The sequence below is a fragment of the Halictus rubicundus genome, chromosome 11 (assembly GCF_050948215.1).
Source record: "Halictus rubicundus isolate RS-2024b chromosome 11, iyHalRubi1_principal, whole genome shotgun sequence".
NCBI classification, from domain to species: Eukaryota; Metazoa; Arthropoda; class Insecta; order Hymenoptera; family Halictidae; genus Halictus; species Halictus rubicundus.
The window spans coordinates 13,697,899-13,721,281 of record NC_135159.1 but is presented as its reverse complement, the minus strand read 5'-3'; the positions used below and the strand labels follow the sequence as shown (position 1 = coordinate 13,721,281).

The 23,383-nt window shown below is 49.1% G+C and overlaps 1 protein-coding gene across 1 annotated transcript in view; it reads left to right on the top strand.

The window, feature by feature from the left end:
* Positions 1-23,383, top strand: part of LOC143359116 (uncharacterized) — a 312,532-nt gene that overhangs the window by 35,511 nt on the left and 253,638 nt on the right. The window contains exon 2 of the mRNA XM_076796832.1: positions 17,013-17,081. The gene's annotated coding sequence lies outside the window, so the exon portion shown is untranslated. The remainder of the gene's footprint in view (positions 1-17,012; positions 17,082-23,383) is intronic.

Sequence of the window (23,383 nt, the reverse complement as noted above, 5' to 3'; positions counted from 1 at the left end):
ATTTGGTGTCCTTGAAACACGGTGTGCTTGGAACACAGCGTGCTCGGAACACGGTGTGCTGGGAATTTGGTGTGCTTGGAACACGATGTGTTTGGAACACGGTGTGCTTAGAATGCGGTACTATATTCATAGAACAGGGTGTGCTTAGGGCTCTTTATCCGTAGAGCACAGTGTGCTTACAACACGGTATTCTGAGAACACGGTGTGCTTCGAACAGGGTGTGCAAAGAACACGGTTTCCATATCGCAAAGCTTTCGGACGTACTGAATTAACCGTGTTGTTTCTGCTTTCGTTGTTAAAGGCCAGGGATAAAAAGGGGGTAAAGAGTTCGGTCGATGAGGTGAAAAATCATTTTTCAGTGGAAACAGCATCGTATATTCAACGTTCAAAGGACAGTGTCAACAAGTGCACAGGCGACAACACAATAAATCGCTTTTGCCCAGCAATACCACCTCCGTTAATTTCGCCCGCAACTTTATGGGCTCAATTAACTATCCGATTTCAACTGGCCGTGTGCGCATGAACAAATCGCCGGCCGAATAAAAACGAAATTTAGAATGCACGCCGTTTGTTTTTCGTATGCGTTCGTGTGTGTGCGCGCGCGTGTGTGTGTGTGCATCGTGCACCGCGGATTTCAGCGAGCCCCGATAGTCATTTAATCGACCAATGCCGATATAACAGTCCATTGCTTACAGAATTTTCGTTCTTCCGTTCCAGACAGCAGCGGGCCGGCATCGAAAATTGCGGAAACGTTCGGAAACGACCGGTAATGGGTCGTAAGGGCGGGGAGCCCGCGATTATCGGGATTTATGTGGCCGGGTGCGTTTTGTCCTTCGGAAATCTCAGACTCGGATACCGCCCCATCTGGGCTACATTTTATACCGTACGGTGTCAGACATTTTACGCCCTTCCTCATTCCCAGTTACGTACATACAAGTTAATTAGACACAGCTGTCCTCGAAGACCTTATCGGACCTAATCCAGAACCTAAGGTGCTGTCCTTTATACTTGGAGAGGACTATTGTCCTGATGGACTGGGTAGCTAAATATCTAGAAAAAAGTGTCTTCAAGGCTCTGCTACCAACCTAACAAGTCCTAAGACCTAAGCTTACCTCGTCTTAGGGGATGATCAAACTAGACCCTAACCGTGTAGAACCTAACCTCGCGTGCTTTTTACTCGGCTGGCCGGATTTTCTGGTAGATTATGCAGCGAAATAAGAGTCGAAAATCCCGAAGGAATACTCCGGTCGGATCTAAAAAGGTGTAAAGGCGAAGCTGGCCAGGGATTCCGGTGTCGTCGCTGGGTAGGTGGATTGTTTCGTTAGGTGGGATGCGTCGGTCGGCTGAAGGGCTAGCCAAGAAGTCCCGTTGACAGCAGCCCGGCGTTTGCGCCGCTTTAACGGCGAGATAATAAAAAGCAGACGTTGCTCAGGCGGAGTAGCTCGGGCCAGAAACTTCTTACGAGTGCTTCGGCTCGACGAGCACGTTAACCAGCGTGCTCGAAAGTAGCGCTCAGCCAACTCGCTCGGTCTGTCGCAACGACAGCCTATGGAGAATTAACAAGGCGCGCTCGAGAGTGCAAGTGGTTGCACTTTGCGCCTTCGGAGGCTCACGGGCCGCCCTTCACCTTAGTCCCCGAGCTTTTACCGACCTGCACGGCCGAGCACAGAACATCTTCCGATCGGTACCTCGCCAGGTTAAAACACCGGATGTGCGACCAACTAATTGCATTCCGTCCTCGAAGCCATTCTTTCGACGACGGGAGCTGTATTTTTTGGAAATCCTGTTCTCTGCTCGAAAAGACGTTCCGAAACGGCACACTGTGGTTTGGGCATATTTAGCTCATATCGTAGTAGCATAGTTAATTGAACATTTTAGTGTGGTAAAATTTTATTGACTATCATACACCCACAGGATTATAAATATTAATTTGATTGAAAAAATCAATTTTATGCAGGGGTGGCACACACTCAATCTTCACTACGACTTTTCAGGCACTTCGGATAAGCTTGTAAAAAAATGTTTCCAACGAAACTTAAACAGTATTTAGGCATCTACAGGCTTCGATATATAAAATTTGGGGAAAAAATTTTTTCAACAAGAAATCAGGGTCACTGATTTTTTTTTATACTGAAATTCGTGTCGTATCTCAGGATGTTGTAGACGACGTTAAGACGGATCCAACGATCTGCGACATTATGACGTTGAACCTACAAATAACGCTTGGACAGTTTTTTCCGGTTTCTCTAGTGGAATAGCCCGGCTTGTGGCGCTCACTATCAAAAATTCTCATTCCGTTCAGAGCCGCGGCTCACTTTGGCAGAATTGCCCGGTCGTGGTGGCGAGGAAGGAACATTAAATATCGCGGAAAGTCGCTGGAACGTTCTTCCTGGGAGGCGGCAAAAAACCCCGGGAGAAAGGAAAATACCATTTTGCCAACCTAAACGTTTCCCGTCCGCGAGACGAGCACTCGAACGCGGGAACAAAGAGAGATTTCAGACAATTTCCGTGGTAGGCGAAGTGGCTGCGGCGCGGCGAGCGGTCCTCGTCGAAAGGACAGTCGGAAACGGGGAATCCCGCCGTTGCGTTGTTTAGAATATTTCGGGACCCAATGAGACACGGTGGTGTGGGTTACACAGTGGAAAATCCTTTTTTGTGAGCCAAATTTATTTCAGCGTCAGTTCAAGGTTCGATATCATGGCACAGCTACCGCATAACGAGTTGTTAGAATAATTGGTTTCACTTTGCATTTCTGAATTTTGTCTTCAGAGCGATCCCCTGACATTTTGGATTCTGAAGGTTTGGAGGGGTTATCGATTGATGTGCAGGAAACTATGGAACTTCAAAAATTGAATTTTGGCCAGGGAAAACGGGTTTCCAGCCCAGAGGTTTGTGCGCCGGAGTCGCCACGCGGTCCGTGAAGGGAGGAATTAAATGCGGTGAGCGGTTCGCGGCCACCCTCGTTTTTCAACTTCTCTCACTCTCTCTCCCCCCTCTCTCTTCTCTCTTTCCGTTCCTTTTCCACGTTGCCCTTCCCCCCCCCCCCCCCAGCTGCGAGCGGCTCGTATTTAGAAAATTGCTGGCTCGGCTGCTCGAGTAATCGAGTGTTATTTTAAGAGTGAGAGCAATTAACGCTCTCACTAGTTACCCGTGCTCCGGCGAGGGCCGGTAACTCTCCCCCGGGGATGGCGAATATTTTTAACTGGCCGCCCCGGCCGCGTAGAATGAGATACTAGAATTCCTAGAGAATCCTGTTGCAAGCCTGCGAAGAGGATCCTTCTTTTTACCGCGACGGGAGAGAGAATAAGAGAGAGAGAGAGAGAGAGAAGAAGAGCGAACTGAACAATTTCCAACGGCGTTCCTTCCCTTTTGCCCGGGGATTTACGGCGTGTTTCGGGATGGACCAGGCTCTCTGTCCGGAGGCTGAAAATTTATGTCACCTACGTACCATACCCGCCCGGCTATTGCTTCTGGACCCAGCGATTCCATTTTTACCCCCACCGAGAGACACGGCCCGGGCGTTATCTCGCGAGCTACACAGAGACGCGCGCTCGCGGGTTAAACGCGGCAAACGAAACTCGTCATGAATATTTACGCCGAGCGTCTCGCTCGCGTGCTGCCGCCCGGATCCGCCGCGGAATATTTCTCAAGTGCAATTTAGATACCCCCTTTGCCAGCTTTCTGGACGTTTTTAATGAAACTCCGCTTCGCACCTAACCCTGAGGGGCCTAATCACGCTGGGCCCCACTGGGTCGAACCTGACCCTCGTATTTATAACGCGCACAATTCTATCTCCTCGTAGTTCACGAGAATTATCTACTGGGACCAAGAGGGAAACTGTAAATCGTGATTAGATCAATTCTGATTAGGAAATTTACATGTTATGTTCGATCCTGTTGGGTCCCGAGACGTTAGGTCCAATCAGGTAGGTCCTGAGACATCAGAGTTTGATCATGTTGGGTCTTGAGTAGTTAAGGTTCGATCAGCTTAGGATTGTTGATGTTAGGTCGCTCAGGTTAGGTTGCTCAGGTTTGGTTGCTCAGGTTAGGTTGCTCAGGTGAGATTGCTCAGATGATGTTTGGTCAGGTTAGGTTGCTCAGGTTAGGTTGCTCAGGTTAGGTTTCTCAGGTTAGGTTGATCAGGTGAGATTGCTCAGATTATGTTTGGTCAGGTTAGGTTGTTCAGGTTTGGTTGCTCAGGTTAGGTTGCTCAGGTTAGGTTGCTCAGGTGAGATTGCTCAGATGATGTTTGGTCAGGTTAGGTTGCTCAGGTTAGGTTTCTCAGGTTAGGTTGATCAGGTGAGATTGCTCAGATTATGTTTGGTCAGGTTAGGTTTCTCAGGTTAGGTTTCTCAGGTTAGGTTGCTCAGGTTAGGTTTCTCAGGTTAGGTTGCTCAGGTTAGGTTGCTCAGGTTAGATTGCTCAGATTATGTTTGGTCAGGTTAGGTTGCTCAGGTTAGGTTTCTCAGGTTAGGTTGCTCAGGTTAGGTTTCTCAGGTTAGGTTGATCAGGTGAGATTGCTCAGATTATGTTTGGTCAGGTTAGGATGCTCAGGTTAGGTTTCTCAGGTTAGGTTGCTCAGGTTAGGTTGCTTAGGTTAGGTTTCTCAGGTTAGGTTGCTCAGGTTAGGTGGCCGCAACATTAGTCGAGCTTGTGGTTATGTTCGGTCCTCTTAGGTCCCGAGACGTTGAATCCAGTCAGGATAGTCCCGCATACATCAGAGCTTGATCATGTTGCTCAGGTTATGTCAGGTGATGTCAGGTCGCTCAGGTTAGGTTGGCGCAACATTACTCGAGCTTGTAGTACCTCCTGGTGGTTCGTTTTGCATAATTATTCTCGCAACGCAATGGATTGCGCGTTTACAAGTATTAAAAGTCTCCGAAGAAGTTTCTTTCTGAAACCATCGGGTCTATTAAAAGTTCCCTGGGAAACTTGCCCGAGCAATTCGCATTGAGTTTTCCCCTTACGTATAATTCGTTCACGCTAATTGCCCTCGCGCAGCAGCGCCGCCGCGTCAGAAATAATATTCGGCTAATCTAAATTCTAATTTCGAGGTAATTAGCGTTTAGCTTGCAGGGAGCCCCATCGTCGTCGTCTTCTCTGCCAGACGCATTATTACGTTACTCGTATATCTTGCGAATGTCATATCGTTGAACTCCGCGACGTACAGTCTGATACCAAGAACGGGTCGCGGTGTATAGCTCCGACGATGCTGGTTCGAGGAGCACTCGAAAACGATAACAAGTGAACGACTCTCGCGTTTCCGGCCGTCGCGCCCGTTCGATATATCGATTATTCGCGGGCAAAGCGAATATTTGCCCATTTATAAAGGCCCCGAATATTTTCCGAGACTGAATTAATTAAATCCCCTGGCCCGGTCCCATCTTCCTCGCTCGGGTTTCAATCGACTGACATCCGACTAATTTTCGATAAATTCCTGGTCGCGTTGCGTTCCTCTCTACCTCCTCCCCCTCCCATCGATGTTAATGACGCGCGCTTCTGTGCATTCTCCACCAGAGTGCATAATGATAATCGTCCCGGCCCGCTGGAAAATAGTCGCGCGACAGGTCGAACCATTTGAATAATGAAGCCCGCGGAACGCGGACTAAATAAAATCCACCGGATGTCAATTCTTCGACAGCTATACCACGATGTCTCATTTCCCGGTCATTAGAGCTTCTGGATCCAAGAAGCATTAAATCCCCCATTTTCCAAACGTTTTTCGAGCCTTACCCAGCAACTCAATAATTTTCATGTCCTTGAAATATTTTGTAACCAAGGGAGGAGGGGACTTAAAGAAGGGTGGTGGGGATCGAGGGACAGTGGGAGTGGAGAGTGCGTCTGAAATGGGGTAGGAGAGATTTAAGGAAGGGGGAAGATGCCCTAGGGAAGGTTAGGGGGATATAAAGTATGAAGTAGGGGACTTACAGAAAGTTAGAGGGGATCTACAGGAGGTTGGAGGGGACATAGAGAAGGGTGGTGGGGATCGAGGGAGAGTGGGAGTGGGGAATGGGTCTGGAATGGGACATGGAGAAATGTAAGGAAGGGGGAAGAAGCCCTAGGGAAGGTTAGGGTGATGTAAAGTAGGAAGGAGGGGATCTACAGAAAGGTAGAGGGGATCTACAGGAGGGAGGAGGGGACCTAGAGAAGGTTGGTGGGGATTTAGGGAGACTAGGAGTGGGGAAGGGGTCCAGGTAGTTAAGGAGAGGGTGTAGCGAATTTGGGTGGGCATCTCGAGAAGGGAAGTATATTTATTTCGAAAAATAATGGGACCTTTTCCTGTACTAGAACCAGGTTTCGGACCGCCGTGGGTCGCTGGAAATAATTTGATGTGGTCCCCCCGTTTTATTGTGCCGCGTGCGGTGAAACGCGGCGGAAAAGCGGGGAGAGCGCGATCATTTTCCGGCGGGAGGTTGCGGTGTTGAACGTTCGGAAAACGCGTGGGCAGGGGCTAGAGGTCGGCCACGCGACATTAGACAGGAATGCATGCGTTCGCCGTTCCTGTTTGCGAACCGTTTGCTTAATTAAGGCTGGCTGCGAAGGTTTGCTCTGTCGGCTGGAAAGGTCCGATAGACGTTATCACGGCCACTCGTTCTTTGGATTAGCGAAATTAAATGCAAGCCGCGGAACTTTCGGCAACGTGTACACCCCCGAAACGATTCCCCCGGAATCGCGGGGATTTAATCGGACAGGTTATGGGGCCTGAGATTCTAATTTCGAACCCGGTTCGGTCGATCCAAGTCCGGAAAATTCTTGGTCGAAATTACAAATTCGGTGCTATTCGCTGTTATCTGAAATGTAAGCGGTGTGTTCGCTGGTCGTGTGGCTGTTCGCACGTAGACTCACCGTGGGTCTCGTTTGCAGATCCTCGATGGTGTTATTTATCCGGTTGGTGGCTCCGGGTAGCTAAAAGTTAGCACTGGAGGTCCTAAGTGCGTTGAAATGGTTGCGTCTGTAGATCAATATAGAATAACGTAGCTCGCGATACAAACACAACATACATTTAATAGATCCAATAGAATTTTTATTGATGGACTAGATCCCACCAGCTAGCTAGGGGTAGCTAAAAGTTAGCGCTGGAGGTCCTAAGCGTGCTGAACTCGTGGAGTGGCGTCTGTAGATCAATTTAAAAGAAACTATCCTGCAATATAATTGTGAAATATATTTAATAGATCTGGAAAAATTTTTTAGTTGAACTGGATCCCATCGGTTGGCTAGGGGTAGCTAAAAGTTAGCGCTGGAGGTCCTAAGCGTGCTGGACTCGTGGAGTGGCGTCTGTAGATCAATTTAAAAGAAACTATCCTGCAATATAATTGTAAAATATATTTAATAGATCTGGAAAAATTTTTTAGTTGAACTGGATCCCATCGGTTGGCTAGGGGTAGCTAAAAGTTAGCGCTGGAGGTCCTAAGCGTGCTGAACTCGTGGAGTGGCGTCTGTAGATCAATTTAAAAGAAACTATCCTGCAATATAATTGTAAAATGTATTTAATAGATCTAACAAAACTTTTTAGTTGAACTAGATCCCGTCGTTTAGGGGTAGCTAAACTTGAGCACACAGTGTCCCAGAGCTAAACCATCGCAGCGGTGTTTGCGCGAGCTGGTATTTATAAAGCGGGTGGAAATGGAATTAATAGAACTGGGATCTTCATTTAGCGGGTCCTTTATCCACAGCAAGCCCTGGTTCGAAAAAGGCCGGCCGGGATACCTTTTCATTAAAGGGCGCCTCGCAAACCCGGATTCTCCGTGTGCCGTGCGTGGAACGCAATTGCGCGCACTGGTGAAACGGATAGACGCGGTTATGCGACAGTAAATTTTAATTGTACGCCTCCAACTCCGGCACGATGGCGTGTTCAGTTGTCGGGCTATGATCTCGGTATCCCAATTCTCTGCTGTTGGCAGACCCATATTGTCGCGCCGTATATCTACACGTACACACACACACACACACACATACACACCCAGAGGCACGTACACGTGCACATAATCACGTATACCTGTGTGCCGTTTAGTTGTCGCCTGGACACCAGGACAGATTAGTTTGCAAACAATTTCATTTCTGTCCCTGTTGGCCAACCGGCGGCAAGAACGTAATGGCGAAGCAGCCAGGGTCTCCGCTTAATTCCAGAAAAAGCCAGCCTGCTGAAGGTGCCACTGCTCAGCCTTGAAATTCCACCAATCCGAATACATTTTGTTGTTCATCCGTCAGCGTTGGTTCATCTGCTGTTCAGCAGGCTTCACCAGATGTTATTTTTTTTTTTAAACAATTACAGACTCGGACACATTGCGGCACAAACCAATCAATCAGTTTCGATGCAATTTTCAGCATACATATAACATATGTTAAAAATTATAAAAAGCAGCTTCTGCTATTATTTTTATTAAATATCGCCTAGCAAGCTTGCCAAGAGAACTGAAGTCATTTGGTTCCTTTACAAAAAGGTTATTTCGGATTAAAGCGTGTGCCGTATACCGTCGGGGCTGACTGTATTAACAAGGTGCGAAGCGTTAAAATAAAGAAAATCAATTGTTACTCGGCTGATAGCAGGGCTGTAAAGGGACGATAGGGCGAGATTGGTTTTTGTTGTAATATGTTCGATAACAGGCGGGCAAACAGTTCTTCAGACACAGTCTGTTGGCCAAGTCGATTCTCTTAGGAGCAAACAGAGAGCGGCCCGCGCCGTTAGTCGTCGGTTCAATCCCGCGCGCATCACGGATGAATACTTCGGACCATTTCCGGATCCGTTTCCATTCCCGATTCATTCAGCCCACGTCGAACTTTCCCGGCGAGCGGAACTTTTTTATTAGCTTCCTCGTAGGGATGTCCAACACGGCGATGCGTAAAAAAAAAAGGAGGTGGTAAGAGGGATAGAGAATGAGCGAGAGCCTGTGGGGAGGATCATAATCGACGGACTACTTTCGCACGAATGACAGGGTGGTCCTTATATCCTTCGATTTTTCCTGGACTTGCCCCCTGAATTGTGAGATGTTTGCTTCCAAATTTCGCCCACATCATTTCTGACCGAGTCTCGCAATTTAGGAGACTAAAAAAATTCTTCACCCCTGTAGTTAGGGGCCAACCCACTGCAAACGATGCTATGGGGGGAAACGTAAAAATCGATGGTGACCTTGATTTACGACGATGGCGCGTGTTGCTGGGAACGATTGTGTTCGGCCTCGTGCCCGCTAAGACGACCCGATAATTTATTGTAAGGGCGACAAAGGGATGACCCAGAAGTCGGTTGTTTGCTGATCGAACAGCCAGAGATTTACCGCCGTAATATGTTTGTTTGAATTTTTCGGCGCATCCGATCTCTTTCCCTCCGTTCCCCGAGTGGCGACCATAGTTCTTCCACGGAACCGGGGATTCGTGCCGGCACAAAAATTATAGCCATTCCTCCGGCCGTATTTATGCACTTTATCAAAGTAATAACGGATCGTTAGAGGCTGCGGATTCGTGGCCGTACGACCCCCCTTGGATCTGCACGCGATTTTTATGCGCGTAGATCCGCGATAGACCACGCGGAAACCGATTTTAATGCAACCAGACGTTCGCTTGGTCGGGTCTTGTGTTTGTTTTGGCAAATGATTGTTGATAATAATTTCTGAGGGAAATGAAAGCCTGTCGGGACTCGTTTATCGAGGATCACATTTTTTAAAGTCGCCTTTCTTGAAACTGACACCGGCATTTGTTTGCGAGAGTAATTGCACCGGGGCGAGACAGAAATCTATCTTAAGCTGATCTTGATCTGCCTGTTGGTTGCTAAAAGTTAGCACTGAAGATCCTGATTAGTATCCCTGCCACTGTCCAGTAGAAATCACCTGGATTGGTCAGACAATCTGCATTTAGTCTGCGTTAGGTCACTGTTGATTTTACAGCCATACATATTTTCTATTGTTAAAGAAAAATTTTTGTTATATTCACTTTTGGCTCTTCCTCTATCTTCATACTACTCGTACTGTTTGCTAACCAAACGGAACTCGACCAGAAAATTTATTTCTTCTCTTGAAGCATCGAAAGGGATCACCTGTCCGCTATGAAATATATTGAAGGATCACATCTCCTGGATTCATACTTTCCCATTGCACACACATACGTCGAGCAGCTTCTTGATGTCATCTCGGTAACCGATACGAGACAACGGGGACATCTTAACCAGGGTCCTCTGACCATGGTCGTACTCAAATTACACGCGAGGGACACGAAGTAAATCTTGCTGTGTACGTTCGACGACTGTCACCGTCGCGTGAGCTTTTCAATGTTCTCGATTAAACTGAACTCGGGCCGTGGGCCCCCCCCCCCCGGTGCAACAGTTGTATCGGTAGACAACCGTTGTCGGTAGCCACGTCAAAGTTTCGCCGGTAGAAGTTCCCTTGGACTTTCCGCGGGAGGGCTAAAGTTGAGGGAAAAGCTTCCTCACGTTCGACCGATCCTGAAAACGTTGTCGACGTCCCGCTTACCCAGGTGCACTGCCAGGTAACTCTCACAGGACCGGACTTTGTTCAAGACTGTCACGTGCTCGAACCGGGATCAATGCATTATTTTAGAAGTGTCTTCGGAACGTGGTTATCGCCGGCACCGATCGACTTGCTGACGCGTTTCTCCCGATATTTTATTATTTACTCCATTTCTCGCTGCTGGAAATACACTCGATTCTGTTCTAGCACGGTATTCCGAGAACACGGTTTCGATGTTGCACGGTACTGTTACAAAACGGTCTCGATATAACACGGTTATCTATGAACACGGTGCAAAAATAACACGGGTAATTTGCTACGTCCGAAAGTTGTGTTATATGAAAACCCTGTTCTAAGCACATCGTGTTCCAAGCATACCGTGTTCCAAGCACACCGTGTTCCAAGCACATTGTGCCGCAAGCACACCGTGCCGCAAACACACCGTGTCGCAAGCACACCGTGCCGCAAACACACCGTGTCGCAAGCACACCGTGCCGCAAGCACACCATGTTCCAAGCACACAGTGTTCAAAGCACACAGTGTTCCAAACACACTGTGTTCAAAGCACACTGTGTTCAAAGCACACTGTTTTCAGAGCACACTGTGTTCAAAGCACACCGTGTTCCAAGCACACCGTGCCGCAAGCACACCATGTTCCAAGCACACAGTGTTCAAAGCACACAGTGTTCCAAACACACTGTGTTCAAAGCACACTGTGTTCAAAGCACACTGTTTTCAAAGCACACTGTGTTCAAAGCACACCGTGTTCCAAGCACACCGTGCCGCAAGCACACCATGTTCCAAGCACACAGTGTTCAAAGCACACAGTGTTCCAAACACACTGTGTTCAAAGCACACTGTGTTCAAAGCACACTGTTTTCAAAGCACACTGTGTTCAAAGCACACCGTGTTCCAAGCACACCGTGCCGCAAGCACACCATGTTCCAAGCACACAGTGTTCAAAGCACACAGTGTTCCAAACACACTGTGTTCAAAGCACACTATGTTCAAAGCACACTGTTTTCAAAGCACACTGTGTTCAAAGCACACCGTGTTCCAAGCACATTGTGCCGCAAGCACACCGTCTATCGAGCACACTGTGTTCAAAGCACACCGTGCTGCAAGCACATCGTATTCCAAGCACATCGTATTCCAAGCACACTGTGTTCCGAGCACACTGTGTTCCAAGCACACAGTGTTTCAAGCACACGATGTTTAAGCACACGGTGTTCTCAGAGCACCGTGTTATAGAGAATCGAGTATACTTTTGTGTCCATCTTCGCACAGCGCCTCAGCCCCGAGCCAAAACCACTTATCTCCGATTTTTGGCCGGTGCGACGTTTCCCCCAACACAACCACCCCGAATATATGATCAACCTCACTCCGCGAGTCCAGAGGAACGATAATGCAACGATAACGCAGCGGAACAATTCCGCCGCGTCCTGGTCAATGATCACGGGATTCCTGTTAAATTTCCCGAAATCCTGCTGCCAACCCCCCGCGTTTCGCTCACCGCACACAAACATTCGCGGTAATGCAAATCGGCTGCGGGGTTCGCTTTCCCTTCGGGAAAGGACGCGAACCCTTTATTCCCCGGCGGAAAATCGGAGAAAGGAGTTTTACTTAAAGGCAGACGCACATCCACACAGAAAGGGGCAGCTACATATACCGGGTACAGACACACACGCGCGGCACACAACGAAGCAGAATATTTCTCCGTGGCTCACGTACCAGCCTGTTATCTCGTCCCTCCGCAGAATATTACTGGTATCGTCCCGGCGAGTCGCCTTTTTCCTTCTGCCCCCCCCCCCGCCATGCTGCTCCAATTACCTTCAGTCGGCCGACCCTCCCCTCCTTCCCGAATGGCGTCGGTGTGGTCTCTCTTCTTCTCCTTCTCCTTCTCCTTCAGCCACGGGCAAATCCGACGTTGTCCGGACGAAATTCATCAAGTCTCGAGCGTCGGTCGAGCCTGGCCTCGTCCCTACTCCCCCCCCCCCCAGGAGGGTTTGCATTCCTCAGCTTTTACAGGAAACACGCACACGTACCGTGCATAAAAGCAGCCGTCGCCCCGGCCGAAGCGAGAAACACGCGTTCAGGTACCGCAAGGGGTTGTGCGATGAAGGGACAGGACCTACAGGGGGTGCGAGGGTTGAAAGTAGTGCGGTTTCGTGTCTGTCGTGTTGAACGGCTTCCGTCGTGCACGCCACGCACGAGATTCCGAAACTACGGGTCAGCTGGCGTTTCACGTGACAGCGAAGCGCGATGTTTCCGTTGCCACCCCACCCCCTCGTCTTTTTACGCGCCACCCTCGATTGTGCACCGCATTGCCAAGTGTTTCGGAATTGGGGGTGTGCTCCGACTTGGTCAGCAAATATTTTTTTTTCACCTGTGACCGATTAGCTAGGGGTCTGGATTTTTCTGGGTATTGTTCAACGATGTCTTAACCGTGTCTTGAAATTTTTTTTACTGCTGGAAATTATCAAATGGCAGAGCTGCGTCATATTTTGTGGTCTTCTTATTTTGAGAAAATTCCTGGGAGCAAGAGTCGCGTCAAAAAGTGTGAACATGTGTTATGGGGTTTGGAGAAATCTAGTTTGCACAAACCCGGTTTGAGGCGGTTTGAAGCCCCGGGCAGAGGGAAAGAGGGAGAGTGCGATGATATTGATGGTTTGGTAGGGTTTTGTGATAGGTGCAGCGCCTGCCCCATTATCCGGTGAATTATTAGACCGATTGAATCGAACTAGGCTTCGCAGAGTGCGGAGTGCAAGTGTTCTGTACATGTTGCGCGTGCACGCAACCATTCGCTCGTGCATCACGCAGCCCGCTCGCGTATTCGCTTCCGCGGCTTTTGAAAGGCTCCGGCTAGAGGGATGGAAAAAGAGCGGAAGGGGCCATTTAAGCTGAGCGCTCCTCGGTACCCGACTGTATAACACAAAGGCGACGTTTCATTTCCCTGACTCCCGGGGACTGTGGTCTCAGACTTAATGGCGCAAATAGTCGTTGTGTTCGACTGAACCCCTCCTCTCACGAATCTCGGACTTTCCGAGCGAAAGAATTCGACGATTGCGGATACATGTATTTCTACACGTTCTCGGATTTATCTGTCGACGAGAAAAATTGCGACGGTTCAGTGGAAGTTTAATTGGCGGATGATCTATCTTGACTTCATTAACACCGGCTATTGCGGCACTGTTTCGGATAGTAATGAGCGCGGATGGAGCCTGCGCAACTCATCTATTAGTAGAGATCGCTCGTGTGCGGGTAGTGTATTAGCGACGAAGTCGATGCCGTCGATTGCAACAGTCGCACAAATCAAGTCCGGCGAATTGCAACGTTGCTGGTGACGTGCATTGGCCGGAGTATAGTCCGCGATAAAATAAATGGACCTATCTTCACGTTATGGTCATCTATTCTTCATGGAAGTAGGGACCTAACACTGGAAACATTTAGCACCTTACCATTGGAGGACCTAGCATTGGTGACCTAAGCTCTAACCTCAAAACTCCAGCTACGTTTTAATCTCAAACAAAATCCCCACACCCTCGCCAGGTCTACCCACCGAGGACTCAGTCTCAGCCTTATTATGTCACGGTCTGACTATAAACGACGTAACCGCTATACACCTGACATAGTCACTCCCATCACGGCCCAAGGGGGAGTCCTAAAGTTCCCCATCTCCTTCCAACCATACAAGTGCCAGGCTATTGGTCAGCCATTCGCGGAAGACCCAACCTAATTAGCAGAATTATGCCCAGGAGAGTGCGGTAACAGGTCCAGTCCTCCATAATAGCGGACTATCACGGGCGACAGTTCCAGCTCCTCATTCTTCTCCACCGCTGCCCGTCTTCTTTTTCAGGTGGACCTGGTCTGGCTGCTCTCTTGTGCGAGCGGGAAAGTGCTTACTTTTCCACCCTCGTTTTCCCTCTCTCCTGCCGTTTCTCGTCCCGTATTTTTCTTCCTTTCTTCTTCGACGCAACGGCGCATTTTTGCTACCCGCTTTTCATAGTTACAGCCTGAATTTTTTACTCTCCACCCCTCCGCTATCGCGTACCGTTCGTCTCCTTTTTTTCTCCCTCTCTATCTCTCTATCTCTCTCGTTGTTTCTCGCCCCGTTCCTCTTGCTGTATTTTTGATGCGTTGTTTTTTCGCACGCCAGGTGTTTAGCTTTCCGTTTTCGCTCTTCCAGGAGTCGTCTTCCTTTTTCCCGGTTCCCCGAGACAAACCGGTAGCCGGGCTTCGTCAATAATTTTCGATGCTCCTTTCCCTCTTCGCAGCTTCACCCTCCATGCTTCTTCGATCCGGTATTCTTGTTCTGAGAACTCGCCAATTCTAAGGTCTTTTACATACTCACTGTTCGCGAGGAGATTTTCTGGAACCAGCCACACACAGTGATCGTTAAAGCAATTAGCACCTGTACCTGGTACAGGACTTAGCAAGGGCTTAGCAAAACTATTCAGTCAGCTAAGTGGTGGACTCATTAGTAAGTCAGTTGGCTGCCTAGTCAACTGCATTGCTACTTAACTAGCTACCTAATTTTATGGCGAACTCATCGGCATGACTACTCACCCAGCTACCCAGTTCCGTGATCAGTTAGGCATCTTCGATCCCCTAAGTCCTCAGAGCTCGCCAATTCTATCCCAAGGTCTTTTACATACTCAATGTTCGCGAGGCGATTTTGTGGAACCAGCCACACACAGTGATCGTTAAAGCAATTAGCACCTGTACCTGGTACAGGACTTAGCAAGGGCTTAGCAAAACTATTCAGTCAGCTAAGTGGTGGACTCATTAGTAAGTCAGTTGGCTGCCTAGTCAACTGCATTGCTACTTAACTAGCTACCTAATTTTATAGCGAACTCATTGGCATGACTACTCACCCCGATATCCAGTTCCGTGCTCAGTTAGGTATCTTCGATCCCCTAAGTCCTCAGAGCTCGCCATTTCCACGCCCTTTTACATCTTCACTGTCCTCTTTCTCACGCAGCTACTCTCAGTCGCGCCTTCGCCGGCGACCATCACAAAGAAATTTTATAGAACCAGCCGCGCCCACTGCTCATTAAAGCAATTAGTACCTGTACCTGGTACAGTGGCCTGGCTCATCTCCCTCGTCCATTTCTGCCGTCCCTTTCCTCTTTCGCCTTCACAGCTGCTGGACGCGTGTTAGCCTCAACGCACAGTCCACTGCAGCGTAAGGTATTAAGGGGGTTAGTTACCTTTGATAGCTCTGGTCCAACGCCCTTTTTGAAAATTGTGAGGTGATTTGGGACCAAATTATATGTACAAGAGGTAATCCTTTCAGTCCTGTTTTTGGTAATTCAAAATTAATTTGTATTCACTTTTACGTCATGCCTCTCAAGTTGAACAACATTAAAGTTTGAAGCGTCGAGGGTTGCAGACTATGACTTACACTCGGCCCTGTAACTTCGGCAATCATGCGAATGTTCGCATGAATTTTTCTTTGAAACGTTCACGAAGAACGAGACTCTCGACTCCAGTGATAAAAACCACCAATTTTTACGTTTCAACGTTTCTACACCCCGTTGTGTCACTCGGGGGAAGCACGTTCACCGGAACATGCAAAACAGTAAAATTCGCAAGCACCGTCTAGCTCCCTTAAGGGGACTTTTTAACCCCATAAAGAGCACAGACTCTCCCCAGATTATCGTGTCACGATGCGCCATCTGGCGACATCAGGCCAGCAGCATGTAACAGCGGCATGTCTGCGCCGAACACCGTATACGCGGTCGTAGAAGTCTTTCGTCGTAAACAGGCTCACAATGTTGAACTTGCCAGGAACTTGTAACATTAGACGCGACCCGGTACGCAGATTATTGCGTGCAGCAGGTTGCAAAACGTCGCTGCGATGTCGACCTGCCCGCCAGTCAGCCTTCACAGAGGACCCTCCCTTTAAATAAAAACGGACCTGTTTACAAACAACCGTGGCTCTTTTAAATACCGCTGTCGCGTGTCATGTTTACTCTAATTACCGTAGTTGGGATACTTCCGCGACCCACTCTTTCTCGGCTGGTACTCGGGTAATTCATTTCTTCCACCGGCGGCGGCGGGGCGGTCACGAAAGTTCGCGGAGCAGCCCCGGCAAAGTGTGTACAAGAGAGGAAAATATAAAGAACTCCCCCTGTCGATTATCGATTCCGCTTCCGGTTAATCGGATTGTTTCTGTAACGCGAGTTACCCCGGAACTCGATGCCGCCGCGCGCCTCTTTAAGTAGATATTTTTTTTTTTACAGGATTGTTCGCCGCAATTCGATCAGCTTAAATGGCGTAATCGTCTCGGAATCGCGCGGTTGATAGGGTTAAATCGAGCCCCCCCCCCCTCCGCGAGCATAATAAAATTCCGTGATCGATGGAAAATAGAATACCGGCTCGCGCGTCAATCGATTCTCTCTCTTTCTCGCCCTCGCAGCTTCGATATCGAGTTGTAAAGTCGCAAAGCGGATCAGCAGAAACACCGTTTCGCTGGCTTGCCCCGAAACCCTTTACGAATATATTTTTACAAAAATGTCGTGGCGTTTAAAACAACTCTGTATTCTCTTTACAGAACTGCTATGGGTCCCTGTGCACTCGGGCTCTGCACTAGGACTGTTAAATGCGGCGCGGGAGCAACCAGGTATGTCAATCCTTGTATTCATAGTTGTTGGCTATCTACTTTGCTCGGCGGGGAAACTTTGGGGGATGAAGGAAGTGGGAAACAGGGTGGCGAGAGGGTGCGGGAGTAACCCCCCCCCCCTCTCTCTCCGGCGAGGACTTAGGAAGACTATCTAGTCAGCCAGCTATTTAGCTGCCAAGGTTTCCGATGGGCCAGCAGGAAGTCTATCTTGCTCGATAACTACCTAGCAATTTAGTTTTCCACCCACTGGCTTATTGATGCATTCATTGGTGTGCCCATGTAGCTAGCTACCGGGCCATCTACGTTGCTACATAATTTTCTGGTGGGGTCATGACTATTTAGATGACTACTTATCCAGCTGTTTAGATACCTATCTACTTAGCCATCTATTTTGCTACCTTGTTAGTTAGCTACCCAGTTAATTAGCGACCCAGTTGGCTAGCCATCCATGTGGTCGATGGCCTAGTTAGGTATCTACTTGGTTATGTACCGTGATAAAAAGTTAGCTACCTAACTTTCTGGCGGACTTAGCGATAAGTCGACATTGTTAGCTAGCAAGTAGGTGGCATAGTTTGTCACCCTATTTGCTACCCAGCTTATTGATGGATAGGTTTACCTGGCTAGCTACTTAACCACCTACTTTGCAATCCGGTCAGTTACCTAGTTTTGTGATGTCGACATTGTTAGCTAGCAAGTAGGTGGCATAGTTTGTCACCCTATTTGCTACCCAGCTTATTGATGGATAGGTTTACCTGGCTAGCTACTTAACCACCTACTTTGCAATCCAGTCAGTTACCTAGTTTTGTGAAGTCGACATTGTTGGCTACCAAGTAGGTGGCATAGTTCATCACCTTATTTGCTACCCAGCTTATTGATGGATAGGTTTACCTGGCTAGCTACTTAACCACCTACTTGGCAATCCAGTCAGTTACCTAGTTTATCAGCAGGCCTACCTAGCTAGCTACCTAGCCACGTACTTTGCTACCATATTAGCTACATGGTTTATTCATGGCTTCATTAGGAAGCCTACCTAGCTACCTATGGAGCCACCTATTTTGCTATCCAGTCAACAAGCTACCTTTCCGGTGTAGTCATCAAATGCCCTTCCCACCTAGCTAATTATCTAGTTCCCTATCCGAATGCGAAGCTATTCATTTAATTACCTAGTTAGCTACCCGTCTATCCAACCAGCCACCGAGTTATTTACGCAGCGATCTATCCACGTTGCCACCTAGTTAGTCACCCAGTTAACCACCTAGCAAACTGAGCTTCCACACTTTTAAGAATCGCTATTGGGAGAAGGAGGGTAGCAATGAATAGGAGGGCCAGGGTCCATTCACCGAGCAGTCTCTAAAAAGTTCCATCCAATTTCCCAGGGTTTTACAGTTCCCATCGACTCTTTAAGCCGGAGGTTCCCCGGAGAAGAACGATCAGCCCGCCCTGCCAAATATCGGTCGGTCGCCGGGTAATAAAAACGTCCGGAAGAACCGGTCGAGTCCCGGTTGGTGGTGGTGGGGGTGGTGGCGGCTGGGAAGGGTTTGAAATTCGTAAGCGTGTAGTTATTACCAACGGACCGTGTCCCAACGGGGGCGGGTCGAAAGAACGTGCTTTGTGTCGGCTGTCTCCTCTTGTCAGTTTCAACGCTGGCGTCGCGCGTCACACAGAGAGATATACATATAATGGATTCGCCTTTGTGTCTGCACCGTGGCCGTGGTCATTTTTGCCGTGTCTCGGCGACACAGCAGTCTCGAGAGCGGTGTCAGGGGCTGTTTTATCTGACGGTTGCGCGTTTCGCGACCCGGAGCCCGACCCGGCCCGACCCAAGCTCCGACTAGTCGCGACGCGCGATCGCAAAAAGGCGCGATTGATTTGCCAATCGCTCCCCCTTACGGTCCCTATCGCGGTACATTCGTGTCCCGAGCTATTGTCAGCCAATTGTAAGAGAATCGTTCACGGGGCCAGCGCTTGCCAGCAACGAAGGATCTGCTTCCTTTTGCATTCGGTGAATGGGGGGGAGAGCACCAGGCTTCCCCGAGGTTTCTTTTGCACCCTGCCGGGCGTCTTTTTCATCCCTCCGCCTCCGGTGAATGTTGCTCGCCTCTCCCTCCAGCTGCCCCGAAACGTTCCTTTCACTTCATCCCAGCACCCACCCCCCTCGTTTCGTCTCCGCCACGTCCTCTCCTTCTTCGCTTTTGTCGTTGCTCGTATTTTTTCTCCCCTCCCCCCGTGTTCCGTCAACGCGTCGACGACCCTTCGATATCGGGACCTGATACGATCCACCACGGTAATGGCGAATTATTAAGCGTTCGCGCCGTTCTCGTTTGTCGCCGCGGCGTCAATGGATATTTTTAACGGCTGCTTGATCGCGCCGTTACGCCGCTCCTCCAGCCACCGAGGAAAGAAATTTCCGCTTCCGAACATTCCATTTGAAAATTTTTATTGGCATTTCTCGCGTGTGCCATTGTCTTTCGTGGCGTTGTAACGAGGCACCGAGAACGATCACACTTGAGGGGCTGTAGCGCCATTCTTTGTGCAGATTTGAAAAAAAATTGTGCATAAATGGCGCCATCGTTCTGGAAAGCATACAATTTTTTTCTGTCTCTGCAAGGTCCATGTAACAAGGTCCCAATGAAAATTTTCTGCTTCGGTCTTTCCTTTTCTCTCAATAAATTTTTAAAATTCGACTAGAGGGGCTGGATCGAAAACACGCTAAAAGTGAAGGTGATATCTACGATTTTTTTGTTAAAAAACCACAAAGTGGATGTTTCTGAAATTTTTGTCACAATTTACCTCTTATTCAAGGAACACGTACGAATTTTTACGTTAAAAAATATCCAGCAGAATTTAGTATACGCCCACTTATGTGGTACCTCAAATCGAAAGATCACAACTAGACATTGGAGCCAGGTCTGAAATATTCCCAGCCAGTCTTGTCCCAGGGTTAGGCTAGATCTAGTTCATGTTAATTCCGCGGCAGGTCTCGAAAAATGGATTTCGATGGGAGAACCAAATTCTCGATTGCATATTTAACTATCCTGGGATTCAATGTTTGACGACTCGAATTGTCGCGTCTGCAGTATCGATTCCCAGCTATTCCTCCGTGTTCGCTTGTGTTTGATATAATTCTGTAGACACTTCGCGGGACCTGTATGTGTGTCGTGGGATGAGCAGTTTTTAAGGACCAATTCTACGGATGTCCAGCTGCGCGTTCTAACGTTTGCTTAGATGTTAGCTTCGCGGATCCGCCAATAAGTTTCGCGGCGACGGATCCGTCGTTTCTCGAGATCTGCTCTTCTACGTGGTCTTTTCCTCACCGTGTATCTCGCGAGCTCGGGATTGCCTCGGTCCCGAGGAACCGTCTAATTAGATTTCTATCCAATTATCCGTTTCAGTGTCCCAGAAACAGGAACGATCGTGGAAAGTGGGAAAATTAGCGTGTCACCGGAGCGTGTGGCAGGCCTCGTCGACTGGAAAACCCGTGGCTGGTGATTATCGGTAGTCTGACATGAGCTAACAGGATTATCGGAGTCCGATGCACCGTGGCTCGAATCGAGCCCCGTAAGATACGTGGATTCGGCGTTTTATGGGAAACGAAACGGTGGACGGGGGGCTGGGGAGGGGGGTCAGGTTGATCGCCACGCCCCGAGGAAACTTAATTCACGGACAGGTTTAATGGAATACTTTGAATTTATGGCCGCTGAATAAAATATGAACGGAACGCTACCGGTAGTATCATACATCGTGAATAATTCCGCGGTATTCCTGCTGCGCGCGAGAGCAACCTCGTCGCTCGCTTGCTATTCGATTTATTTTTACGCGCCCGCGAAAGAAAGCGAGAGCAGTTTCCCCGGCAAATTTACACGGATCCGTGGCCACTAAATTGAAAAAGATGCTCGGACCATTGGTTTGCCTCGTGGCTAGTTCTCTCCGAAAAAATTCGTTTATAATTCGCCGGAATAATTCACAGGACGCCCGGTTCTACATAATTTCGGGAATCAGAAGAAAGACGAATTGGAGGGCGCATTTCACGTGGCATTGATAACCCAGAGAGAGGGAGAGAGAGAGGGGGGGAGAGAGAGACGGTATATTCGGGGGCCGGGAGCACTCTGAACCGTATTCCAATTTCCTGACAGCCAGCGTTAGGGGTATCTCATCCGCGGAACGGGCACGTAAAACAAAATGAAAAATCGAATCTCGATTAAACCGTCCTCGGCGGGACCGGCTCGGCGCGGCGTCTCGCGCGAGGATGGTACATCCCTGCCGCGCCGCTTCACTCATCGTTCACATTTCCTCCCCGAATCCTTCTTATTCGCGGCATTATCATAATGCCATCGGCCGCTACGTGACAGGAAAGACGTATTATCGTGGCTCGCTTTAGATTTCCGATCCCTCTACCGGGCTTATCTTCCTTGCTTTAAAACGGATGCGAATTAGCGTCCTACCCCCCACCCCTGTCTCGTTCTTTCTGGGATGACAATGCTGACTACCTCGACATAAGCAGCCAGGTGTATTGTGGCTGGAACCCGTGAAAGCAAATTCCTCGAGGAACGCTCGATGATGAGGATCTGGTCGTACCTGTCTTTTCAGGCGTACGCGGCGGCTGCCGTTAGCGCACGTCGATCGTAATCCGATTGCATCGATCCTTGAATCGCAGTCTATCTTCACGAAAATTTGCAGGGTGTCTGTGCAATGTCTACCGTTGCAGCATCCGTCAATATTTTTGTCCCCAAAATTCCTGGTGGTTGTTAGGTCCGCTCTATTTTGCTAGCTATTTAGCTACCCAAGTTTATACCCGTCAATAGGATCGCATTGTTAGATGTGACTTGAAGATTCACCAGTAAGTCTACTTAGCTGGCTACTTACTCCTAGTGTACCCAGACCTAACTAAGACAAACTCGTCGGCGAGACCACCTAGCCAGCTATTGAGTTAGCTACCCAGTTGGATACCTGGCTTCCTGGTGAATTAATCAATAAGACTGCTTATTTCACAACTTACCTAGCTATCCAAATAACTCACAAAACATTAATCAACAAGAATATATCCCAACGTGTCTCCACGTCTCTTCATCGCAGCGCCGCCGCCACCGGACTTCAATTGTAATCCAATTGCATCGACCCTTAAATCTCAACCCGCCTTCCTGAAACTTTACAGCCCCCCTCAGCAAGGTGTACGATAGCAGCATCAGTCAATATTTTCGACGCATATTCCCAAAATTCTCCGTATCGGCCGAGAAATCCCCGCACCCCAAATCTGCGGTATTTTCGCGGCACGTACAGGTTCCAGGGTCGGCGTTGCTCAGATCGGGGCAAAGTGAGGTAGCTTCGTTAGCCCACATAAAACAGGCCGCATCAATAAACCCACCGTATGACCCAGAACCGCGAAAGCAACCGACCAGCATCCCGTCCATTCATCCGACTCCCGCCGGGTCCTTAGGTGCGTCTAGGCAAAAATAACTTCTCCTATCGCGGCATACATTCCGTTCGAGCGTACACGTTACACGCGTTACATTAAAGTAGCACTGGCTGGTGAGGGGAGGGAGGAAGAGGAGGGGTGACGGTGGTGCGGCAGCGGCGGGCTTACATCGGTACTTGCAAGAATTTTCAAAGAGTTTCCTCTCGGTAACGTCTAAACGTGTTGAATTCCTGTCGGCGGCTCCCACAGGAACGGGAACGGAAGCGGATAGTTGGCGGGATGCCAGACGACACCCTCCCACAGCACCGACTTCTTTCTCGCTCAGTCATTCGCGCACGCGAGCGTCGAACGCATACAAATGAACGGGAACACAGAGGAGACAGCGGCGAAGGGAGGGAAGGGACGACGAGGCTCTCGCCCTATCCGCCAGGGCCAAGTAATAATCCTAACTCGCGGGTTAGCCGGGCTTAATTAGAACAGGGGCCGGTGGCTCGCCGGTTATAGTCGCGTCTACACTATTCGATACCGGGCCTGGGCCACCTCGCTTCATTTTCCAGCCTTCCACCCGAGGACCAACGGAAGAACAAACGAGCCTGATAACGAACGACCCGACCCGCGCACCGCTCTGCTCGCCCTCGCGACTGATATCCGGACACCGCGCCGGTATTATTACGCTGGTTACTGTACCGAAGCGTTGATGATGGACATCATTAAGGACGTCATGGAAACTATCGGCCGGTCACGCCGAGTTTCGACCAGATCTATGGCTTCTTCCGACTCGCGTTGCCCTGATACGGTTCGCCGAATTCGCGGATAGTTTTTACTGGTTATTGTGGATACATTGAGGGTTGGTTTGAAGAAAATTAATTGTCGGTACCTACCCCATAAG